The following is a 10,650-nucleotide window of genomic DNA, read 5'->3' on the forward strand; positions in this document are numbered from 1 at the left end:
TCTTTTATTGTTAATCCTCACCAGATTTTTTTTACATTGATTTTGAGAGAGAGAGAGAGAGAGAGAGAGAGAGAGACATTGAGAAACATTGATGTGAAAGACACATCAATTGGTTGCCTCCTGCACTTGCCCTGATTGAGGGCCAGGGATTGAACCTGTAATGCAGGTATGTGCCCTTGACCAGGAATCAAATCCAGGACCCCAAGGTCTGTGTGCTGATGCTCTAACCACTGAGCTATGGTGGCCAGGGTGATTCTTTTATTTTCAATTACAAGGATCAATTTAGGTGAAGCACTAAAGAGGTCATGTTTTAAGACGCTATCTGAATAATTCCACCTAGGCTTGGATGAGGTCTTATGTGATGATTTTGGATAGTGATTGGCATCTACCTACTCTGGCTTCATTTTGGAAGTAAAAATTAATCTTGGTTAAGAATAATGAAATCATGTCAAGGTGAATTTCTTGGCCTATAATTGAGGTTAAGTCTTTTGCATTCTAGATCTAGGGTACAGATGGGCTCAGGGGATCTGCAGGATGATCAGCTGCAAATATGCTGATTATAGATGAGTAGTATCATGAGAAGAGTTTCTGTAGATACTCTGGTTTTTCTGTTACAGCATATGACCGGGTGACTTGACAGTCTCACAAGTGAAGGAAGCAGCTATTGAAGAAGAGCCAACAGCTATTTCTTTTGTTGTTGTTGTTGTTTACATATATTTTTATTGATTTCAGAGGGGGGGAGAGAGAGAAACATCAATGATGAAAGAATCATTCATCAGCTGTCTGCTGCACACCCCCACTGGGGATACATCCAGCAATCCCTGGCATGTGCCCTGATCTGGAATCTAACCATGGCCTCCTGGTTCATAGGTAGACCCTCAACCACTGAACCCGAGCCAACAGCTATTTCTTTGCTGACCGGAATAATACATAAACTGTGTTGTCTGGTTAATTGAGAAGCTCTATGAAAACATAATGGTGTAATAATAGTTCTAACAGCAGTATTCTGTAAAACTAAATGAATTCCCTTGAGAACCTAAACTGCCTTTAAAAAAAGGTGATGTTTTATTAAAAAATGTGGCATTTACATTACATTTCATTTCCTTTTTTAAAAAAGATTGGGTGTTATTGTGCTAAAATCATTCTGTACTACATTTGCTTTGTTTAATGATAGTCAGTTTTTCTGTGTACAGTATTTATCTAAGCTGACATTAAAATATGAGCTAAAGTCCAGGAAAAGAAAGCTAGGAGAAGTGCGGATGATAATACAATCAGAAACAAGTAAACTATATTACATGGGGTGGGCTACTTCAAGAAAAGGCACATATACAAAATATTCTCCAAATGCTTTTTAAAAAAAAAATCCTCACCCAAGGACATGTTATTGAGTTGATAGAGAGGGCAAGGAAGAGAGAGAGAGAGAAAAACATCAATGTGAGAGAGAAACATAGATCAATGAATTGCTTCCTGTACTCGCCATGACCGTGGATCAAACTCGAAACCTAGGTATGTGCCCTGACCAGGAATCCAACCTGCAATCTTTTTGGTGTACAGGATAGCACTCCAATCAACTGAGCCACTGGGCAGGAGTTCCAAATGCTTTTTTAAAAGTATAGTTCTCATACTTATACTTGGAATAGTTCAGGTTAGAGTTCCAGGTATTGTACAAATATTCCACCTTGGTTCAAGCTTTCTTGAAGCTAACACTAACTGCCCTTAGTCTTATAGATAATATATATCAAGAATTAAAAAAATCATTGCAAAAAACAAAGCCAGGACTCCTGACTCTTGTTCCTGCTGTAGACACTCTTTCATCTGAAAAAGTTCTAACTGTGGAATCTTCACTCTGAAATCTTAACAGGAAGAAGTCTCTCAGAAAGATGCTACCTTTGGCAGTATGCATTGGCCATGGCTGGGGCAAAAGTCAGCTTTTGCATTTTGCCGCTTTTATTTGAGAACTAGAGGCCCAGTGCACACAAATTTGTGCGCTGGCGGGGAGGTTCCCTCAGCCCGGCCTGTGCCCACTCCCAGTCCTGGACCCCTCAGGGGATGTCCGACTGACGGCATAGGCCCGCTCCCCAGGGGAACTAAGCCGGCAGTCAGATATCCCTCTGGCAGCTCGGGAGACCTCGGGGGATGTCCGACAAAATGCAATGATGGCAGTTTGGCCACAGGGTCTCATTTGAAGTCTCTTTCTTTTTCATACGTGAAACTTGTCTACTGAGAAGTGTCTGCCTCATTTGTAATTAACACATCCAGAGTCAACTTGAGACCATATAGTTGGGGATGATTTAAACCCATGCACAAGCCACAAGGTGTCAAGATTAGGCATTCCACATTTCCCTCCTTCCCAAACCCCGTTGCTGAATGAACTTTGGAGCAGCAGATTTCTTAAGTTAGCAGCAAATCATTGAAGTTAGTATCTCCTTAGTGCTCAGTGCACATAAAGTACTCATCTGTCTAATTTAGTCTCAGCCTTGGGTGACAAACAAGGTAAAAATAGCAAAATTTGTTATACTCCCTCACGTCTCAAAGGCCTGTGCACGGAGGCTCTTTCTCTTTAGTTGAATGTTTTCTTAGCCTGCAGAAGGAAAGCTGCATATAGGTAGTAAGTTGTAGCAGTTTGCAACCTGGGGCTGCCCTTATCATTACTAAGACCCACATGACTGACACATTCGTTTATAAGATTAACGTTGGTGAGTCTGCAACCTTTGCAAGGCTCAATGGTCCAAAAGGTGTCTGCTGGAAGCTACCCATAAGTAGCATCCCTGCCTCTATAGAAACAGCTGTTCATCTCTGGAAAAAAAACTGCCATAAATTGCAGTCACCGTTATGCATGAATTAAAACTCAAAACTTCACCATCAGACTGTAGTAGGAATCTGCCCATCTGTTAAGTCAGCTTGGCTAATATAAATCTCTACAAACCACTAAAGTCAAAATGTCTCACCATTGCACTAAAATCTAAAGCCCAAAGTCACCTGTCCTGACTTCGTCAAAAGCCATTACTGTGTGTGTGTGTGTGTGTGTGTGTGTGTGTATTTCTGCCCCCTGATTCCACTTTGTTTGCTTTATTTCTAAATGTTAGCAGCTAATTAGCCACTTTTGGAATCTTCTTGAAGGTCCACCAAACAGTGCCCTTCTTCTAGATTCTGAACACATTGAGAAATAAAGCAAAAGAATGGGATAGAGGAAATGTCTGAACATCACCATTCCTACCAATAAAGCCTTCATTCAAGAACCCAATGGACTTTTTCATACTGGACCCCATCAGTAAAGGCACAGCAATGCAGGGCCCCCACAAGGAGCGTTTTCATTGGCCCTATTTAACGGAGGTGAGGGGAAGCAGTGGTACTAGCTCTACTTACAAGTATCAGATTAGCCTTGTCATGTTGTTCTGTTTCATAATTTGAGAAAACCTGATTTTGTTCACTAAACTGGAATTCAGCAGGAGTTCAACAGCACCCCTCATCTAGAATAAGAACTAAGTCAGTGGAATTGGCCCTTTACTTTTATTATTAGGGTGTAACAACCACCTTCTGTTAATTACAGAAGCTTTGCTTCATTTTTCCGGAAACACTGGTTAGGGCTGTTGTAAATCAGCAGCCAATCGGCTTAGCTACTGCTGGTAAACAAGGGCCGGGTTCTGCTCTCAACCTGCTTAGATTTCTGGGAGCAACTGAATGGCATTCAGTCTGGAAGATCTGTTTTTTGTTGTTGCTGTTTTGCTGTTGTAGTTGTAGTAGTACTAGTTGTTGCTGTTGTGTGTGTGCATGTGTTTGTAGGTGGGTAGGGCAGTGGAGAGGGAAGAATTTAATGGGAAATATATATATTTTTTTCAAATAGTGAGAACAGAGCTACTGTAATAAAAATGTGCCTTTGGTTAGCAAATGTGAAATAAAATTAAAGGCACTGGCTGAAAGTTTACTGGGAAAACAAGGAAGGAATAAAAATATTGGAGAAAAATAATACTTTGAAATAGAAGAATGGCTGTGGAAAAACAAATGTCTAACACTGAAAAGTTGTAATTTGCTAAGAAAGTGTGACCTAATCTTTTCTAAATAGAGAGAAGAGGAACTAAGAAAGAGCAGAGATTTAGAAGTATGGTATCATATTTAAGGGAAAAAGTCTGCAAACAAAAGGGCAATAAAAGCAATGTTAGTCTAACATGAATGCTGAACTAGATATTTTTTTTTACAATAAATGGCCTAAGGGATTTTGTACAACTGTGTAATTTAAAAAGGCAGCTTTTTATTTTGACATGTAAGAAAATTGTGGTAGAGGTTTTAAAGCTTGTTATTATTATTTTAATTTTCAGTGAATGAAGACTTTTCTATCCAAATGTAAGCCTTTATCTTACGTAGTTACCATAATTCACAATCAACAATTATATCCAGCTAGAGGCCTGGTGCATGAAATTCGTGCACTGGGGGGTGGTCCCTCAGCCCCACCTGCACCCTCTCACAGTCCAGGAGCCCAGAGGGAGCTGGCCTAAGCTGGCAGTAGACATCCCTCTCGCAGTCTGGGACACCTTGCTCCTTACCGCCCACCTGCTCGTTGCTCCTTACTGCTCAGCTTGCTGCTCCTTAGCACTGCCACAGAGTTGGGAGAGGCTCCCACCACTGCTGCTGCACTCACCAGCCCTGAGCCCGGCCTCTGGCTGAGTAGCGCTTCCCCGTGGGAGTGCACTGACCACCGGGGGCAGTTCCTGGGTTGAGTCTTTGCCCCCTGGTGGTCAGTGCGCATCATAGCGACTGGTCGTTCTAGTCATTCTGCCTTAACGGTTGCTTAAGCTTTTATTATATAGACTAGTGGCCCGGTGCATGAAATTTGTGCACATTAAAAAGGAATTAATTAGAGGAAATATTTTAATATTGCTATTTGCCCTTTCTCTATAATAGAAGTGTCAGAGATGAAAGAAAATTAGTAAAATGTATATGAAAATCTTCCTCCTGTCAGAGACTGGGGTGCGCTGCGGGACCCAGAGTCAAGTCCCTGCCCACCCGCATGCACCTCAAAATCCTGCGAGACCCAGATCTGGCCAGCCCCATCCCCATCAAGCCCCACAGGGTGGGGAGTACAGCCTCAGGTTCCCCAGCCCCAGTGCGAGGGCGTGATGACTATTTGCATATTAGCTCTTTATTATATAGGATAATAGAAAAACATATGGTTAAACTAAATGCAGTAAATTTATAATATGTTCTTCTTTGAAGTTGATTTTAGAATTAAAATAAGGTTATAAAGGAAAGGCAAGGAGGAAATAAATTTTCCAAGTTAAAACTTATCAAAATTTTTATCTCCATTGATTACACTTTATAAAGAACAACTTTTATAAATGATTATCAGTTTAATGTTTGAGTTTGGAGGAATTTATTCATTATGCAATTAAACTTTTTGACTTTTCAAAAACACAGTCACTATGAAGTCTCAATTATCTGTGGGAAATAAATAATGTATAATTGAAATTTATAATGATCAAAATGAACAATTTAGTTTTCTTCCCTATGATATTTTTTAAAAAAGTCATAAATAAAACTCAGTTGTATCTTATTTCTCACTCTATAGGGTTGTAATACAATTAAAAGAGATAATATGGTATTGACCCAAGTGTTTTACTCAAATTGATAATATTTTACTAAACAAAAATATTATGGTTAAATGATTTGGGGAAATTCTAGATTGAGTGAAATTAAATAGGTTTTCCCTTTTAAAATCTTGCAGAGATTTAAATATACTAATGAATATCTAAGACTTAAACTTATTTCCCAATGGGTTTTATTGGATAACAGAAATCTTTATTCTCAGAATATCTTTTAAGCTTAGCACCATACGCAGTATGTAGCTGTTAGGTTACTTTTATTTAGGAGTCTTGTGAACAAGAAGAAAGGGACCTGGATAACATGGAAGCTAAATAATCCATGTCAAGTGTGGTAGTCCTTGGTGCTACCAATCAATATCCAGTTCTCTCCTTCCTGGCATTGGAAACACTGAACTTTCTAGTCAATGAGTTTTGTGGAAGTGAGGTGAGTCCCTTCTAGGCTGGAGCATTTACACACCATGGCAGAGTCCCTAGAGCCCTCTTTCCCTTGACCACAACTCCTGGTGATATTCCAGATGGTGGCTACTTGTCAGCCTCGGTCCCAGAATAAGGAGGAGCAGGAAATGGAGTAGAGGACTGAAGAGCAGATATCCCAGCTGACCCTTAATGGACAAAAGCAAGAAGAAAAATTTGGTTGTTTTAAGCTGCTAAAATTTGGTGTTGTTTATTATCATAGCATATCTTAATTTATACTGAGAGCTATGCCAAATGATCAAAGGTATTTTGTATTTTTAAACCTGGGAAATTAAATCTTCACTGTTTAATAGAAAGAAAACTAGGTCAGAGTTTAGTCAGTGCTAGATGGGCCGGAGTGGAGAAAGCAAGGATCCAGAGCCTGGCTACATCCACCAAGATAGCACAGATTATCAGGGGGGGCCAGCTATAGAATGAATCAGCAGGAATGTCATGAAACAGAGTCTCACTCAGGGACACTTAAAGGTTGCTAAGAAAGCCTAACATGACCTGGTATTTGGGGACAGGCCCCAAAACTGGGATTGGTCATAAACAAAAGGAAAGCTTAGTCCAGCCGGTGTTGCTCAGTGGTTGAGCAACACCGGCTATGAACCAGGAGGTCACAGTTAGATTCCTGGTCAGGACACATGCCCAGGGTTGTGGGCTCAATCTCCAGTAGGGGGGCATGCAGGAGGCAGCTGATCAATGATTCTCTCTCATCATTGATGTTTCTATCTCTTCCTCTTCCTTCCTCTCTGAAGTCAATATATATAATTTTTTTAAAAAAGGAAAAGCCTATTTATCAGAACAGTATTTGAACTCTGTCCAAGATGATTAATCTACTCTTATTAAATATTCTCTGACTGAGGGTATCTTTTTTTTAATTAAATATATTTTATTGATTTTTTACAGAGAGGAAGAGAGAGGGATAGAGAGTTAGAAACATTGATCAGCTGCCTCCTGCGTACCCCCCACTGGGGATGTGCCCGCAACCAAGGTACATGCCCTTGACCGGAATCGAACCTGGGACCCTTCGGTCTGCAGGCTGACGCTCTATCCACTGAGCCAAACTGGTCAGGGCTGAGGGTATCTTTAATTTCAGAGACTGGAATGGGAATGAATCGGGAGATGACAAATAAATGGCTCAAAATCAGAAGAATAGCAGAAAGGAGTTACTACAAATTAAGGATTTTGTGAATGGCTTTAGGAAATAGAAGAATAGGATTTTGAAATAGATATCTGAAAAATGAGTTTCTATTGATATTACCTGCTAACTCTCTAAGATGGAAAATATTGGGTTATGATGTGGTTATGGCTCTTAAACTTTAGGGTATTTGGTAAATATTTCAAATAGAGGTCCCTTCATGGACTTCTATTACACTCATAGCACCTTTTATAGATTTGGGTTGTCTTAACAAAATGAGGCTAGTTATGGCATATGTACTAGTTTGCTAGGGCTGCCATAATAAAGTAGTATAAGCGAGTTGGCTGAAACAACAGAAATCTGTCTTAGTTTTAGAGGTAGAAATTCAAGATCAAGGTGTTAGCAGGGTTGGTACCTTCTGAGGTCTGTGAGGAAGAATCTGTTCCAAGTCTCTGGTGGTTTTCTGGCAATCTTTGACATCCTTGGCTTTAGAAACATCACCCCAATCTCTGCCTTTACATTTACATGACATTCTTCTTATAACTATGTCTACCTTCAAATTTCCCTTTTTTTTATTAGGACACCAGTCAGGTTGGATTAGGAGCCCATCCACTCCAGTATAAACTCATTTTAACTTAACTAATAACATCTGCAATGGTCCTATTTCCAAATAAGGTCACATGCTGGACTACAGGGAATTAAGACTCCAAGGTATAAAATTTGAGGGCACACAATTCAACTCATAACAGCACACATCAAAGGAGAAGATTGTTTCTCACACCACACCTACTTGTCCCTATTTTCTTTCTTTTGTATGTCCGGCCTCTTACAGAAGCATTTACATGTATTTTTTTTTCTTTCCTAGACCATGAGCTTCTTAAGGTCAGCGATTACACTATTTTAATCTGTCCAGCTCCTGTCACAGAGTAGTCATATCTCCCCTGAACAAGTTACTGCAGCAGCCTTCTAATTTTATTCCCCACTTCCTCCACTTTTGGCTTATCCATTCTGATTCATTCTGCACAAACCTGTCCCTCATTAAAGAACGCCCTTTACCAGTGGTCTACCTGGTGAACTCCAGTCACTCTTCAAATCTCAGCTCAAGCTGTTGTAATGTAACCCGCAAATCACAGAAGGATGCCTCAAGAAGTCAAATTGAAGAGTCACATTTATTGCAATCCGGGACTACGAGGGGGCCATGCACTCCAAATCTTGCAGCACCAGATGGTTGCAACACCAGACTTATATAGGCAAAAATCACAAAGGTATTGATTACATCACAAGGTTTGGAATGAGGAAACTGATTTGCAAAAAGCAGTTTACAGAAGCATGTTATCTAAATTACAGTTTTTGGGTCTCTGGAACACTGAGTCAACAGGGACACGTTAACTGGAGCCCTCTGACCTTGAGATAATTGTGCTGTCCTTCCCAGGTAAAGGAAAATGTGCTTTCTAAGACCAGTATGACCACAACCAATGGGATATTCACATAATCAATAGGGTATTTAATCAAATGGGATAATTTATATAATTCAGAAAATCAAAATAACTTTTCTATTATTTTAGCAAACAAATAAGTACAGAAACCAAACAGCAGGGTTAAAGTTAAACTATAGTTTCTACCTGAGATGATTGCTACCATACTTCAAAACACTACCGTCTCTAGTGCCTTCTGTGACTGACATTCCTGGGTAAAGTTGGGTACCTAATTCATTACTTCCATATACCAATTTGCCTACCTATGGCAAGTATTAGGCACTCAATATATACTTGAGTACTTATTTTATTTATTATTTTTTTTGGGGTGGAGATACTTTTAGAAAACCATAACAATCATATTTCGGATATAATTTTAAATTTTATTTTACTTGAATTTTACAAAAGAAAAAGAAAGAGAAGTTGATGGAAACGCTGAATTCATATAAATATTTCCTCTAGATAAGAGATACTTCCCCTAAAATATCCCTTCAAGATTAAAAAGAAGAAACTGAGAACATTAAAGGTTGAAGTCATGATGTTTTCCAAGGACATATTTTCATTTTTGTTTGTATAGACTGACTTCTTGCTGTGAAAGATGAGTTCGTTGGCCCAGCCACACTGGCATGAACACGCAGTTCTGAAAATATTGAGGCCTTTCTGTACCAGTTAGTAAATATCAGCCACTGGACTCTCCCCAGGGCTCTCCCTCTCTCCTGGCTGCCCCATCCCACCCAGGACCAACCCCAACCCCCACCTCTCCGGGATCCAGAGTTACAGGGGAAAGGGGACTCTGGTCTTCTCTCCCAGTCCCTTCAACACACACCGCTTCGCCCCAAGCAGCTTAGTTTCCATCTGTTTTATACAATGGCTGTCAGGTAAGGCTTTGTTTGCAGAAAGTATTCAGTGTGAAAACCGCTTTAAAACTCCTGCTCACGGTCAGCCCTCAGGCCCTTGCAAGTTTGCACAGTCCGGGATTTCCGAGAATGGAGGCCTTTCTCCCTAACACTATAGCTCCTTAAGAAGTCCAGTGCACATCTGCATCCTGGTGTAATTACCTTGCATCCAAATGGGCAACAGACACAGGCTGTGGGTATGGAGGCAACCCTGAGCCGGCTCCAAATCAGATGAGGCAGAAGGTGCTGGAGCCCAGGCCCAAGTGGAGGCGGCAGGAAGGGAGGGGGATTTGCTTCGTGCCCAGCCCTGTGCCAGGTGCTCAGGGTCCGGATCCTCTCCAATCCTTTGAGAGGTGTTTTCTTTGCTCCCTTCCCTCCCTCCCTTTCCAGATATACTGAGCACCAGTCTGTGCCAGGGGCTGGGGTACAAAGGCAAAGCTAGCATCCCCAAGACCTCAATGCCCTGTGAAGAAAATGGCTGTGACTGGCATGGGTGCAGGATGCAGGGGGAGCCCCAAGTGATTCAGGGAAGGTTCTCCGGTGGAGTTAAAGCTGAGCTGGGATTTGAAGGATGAGGAAGGACATTCAAGGTGGAGGGAACTGCATGTGTGAAGGCAGGGAGGCAGGAAAGAGCCCGCCTGGTCTGGGAACTGTGGGAGGGCGATGGAGCTCAGGTCCAGGAAATCTGCTGGATAAGGTGGGGTCCCAGAACCCACCACTTGGACCCTCTGCCTCCTTGACCACCTTTGCTCTCGGCTGCCTGGCCAGGAAGAGGCCCTGTCTACCTGCACAAAAAGAGGCTTTGAAACTGGAGAGAGGGAGTGAGAAAGGAGGGGCCAGCTGGTGTGTATTTTTGGATTTCTTTGTAGAAATCTCCTCCTCCTCCAACACCGTGGGAGCTGGGGGAGCCGCCTGTGAGCTGGGCTGAGTTGAGGGGGAGGTGGGCTGGGGGTAGAGACTTCTGCTCCCCCTCTCTGAGCCTCAGTTTTGGCATCTAGGATTATGGGCATGACAACCCAGTTGCTGGCTCCTGTCAACCCAAGTGCTCCAGGAAGGGAGGGCCAGGCTGGACTCATTAGGGGGAA

This window comes from Myotis lucifugus, unplaced genomic scaffold (genome assembly GCF_000147115.1).
Source record: "Myotis lucifugus unplaced genomic scaffold, Myoluc2.0 scaffold_78, whole genome shotgun sequence".
In the NCBI taxonomy this organism is placed as follows: Eukaryota; Metazoa; Chordata; class Mammalia; order Chiroptera; family Vespertilionidae; genus Myotis; species Myotis lucifugus.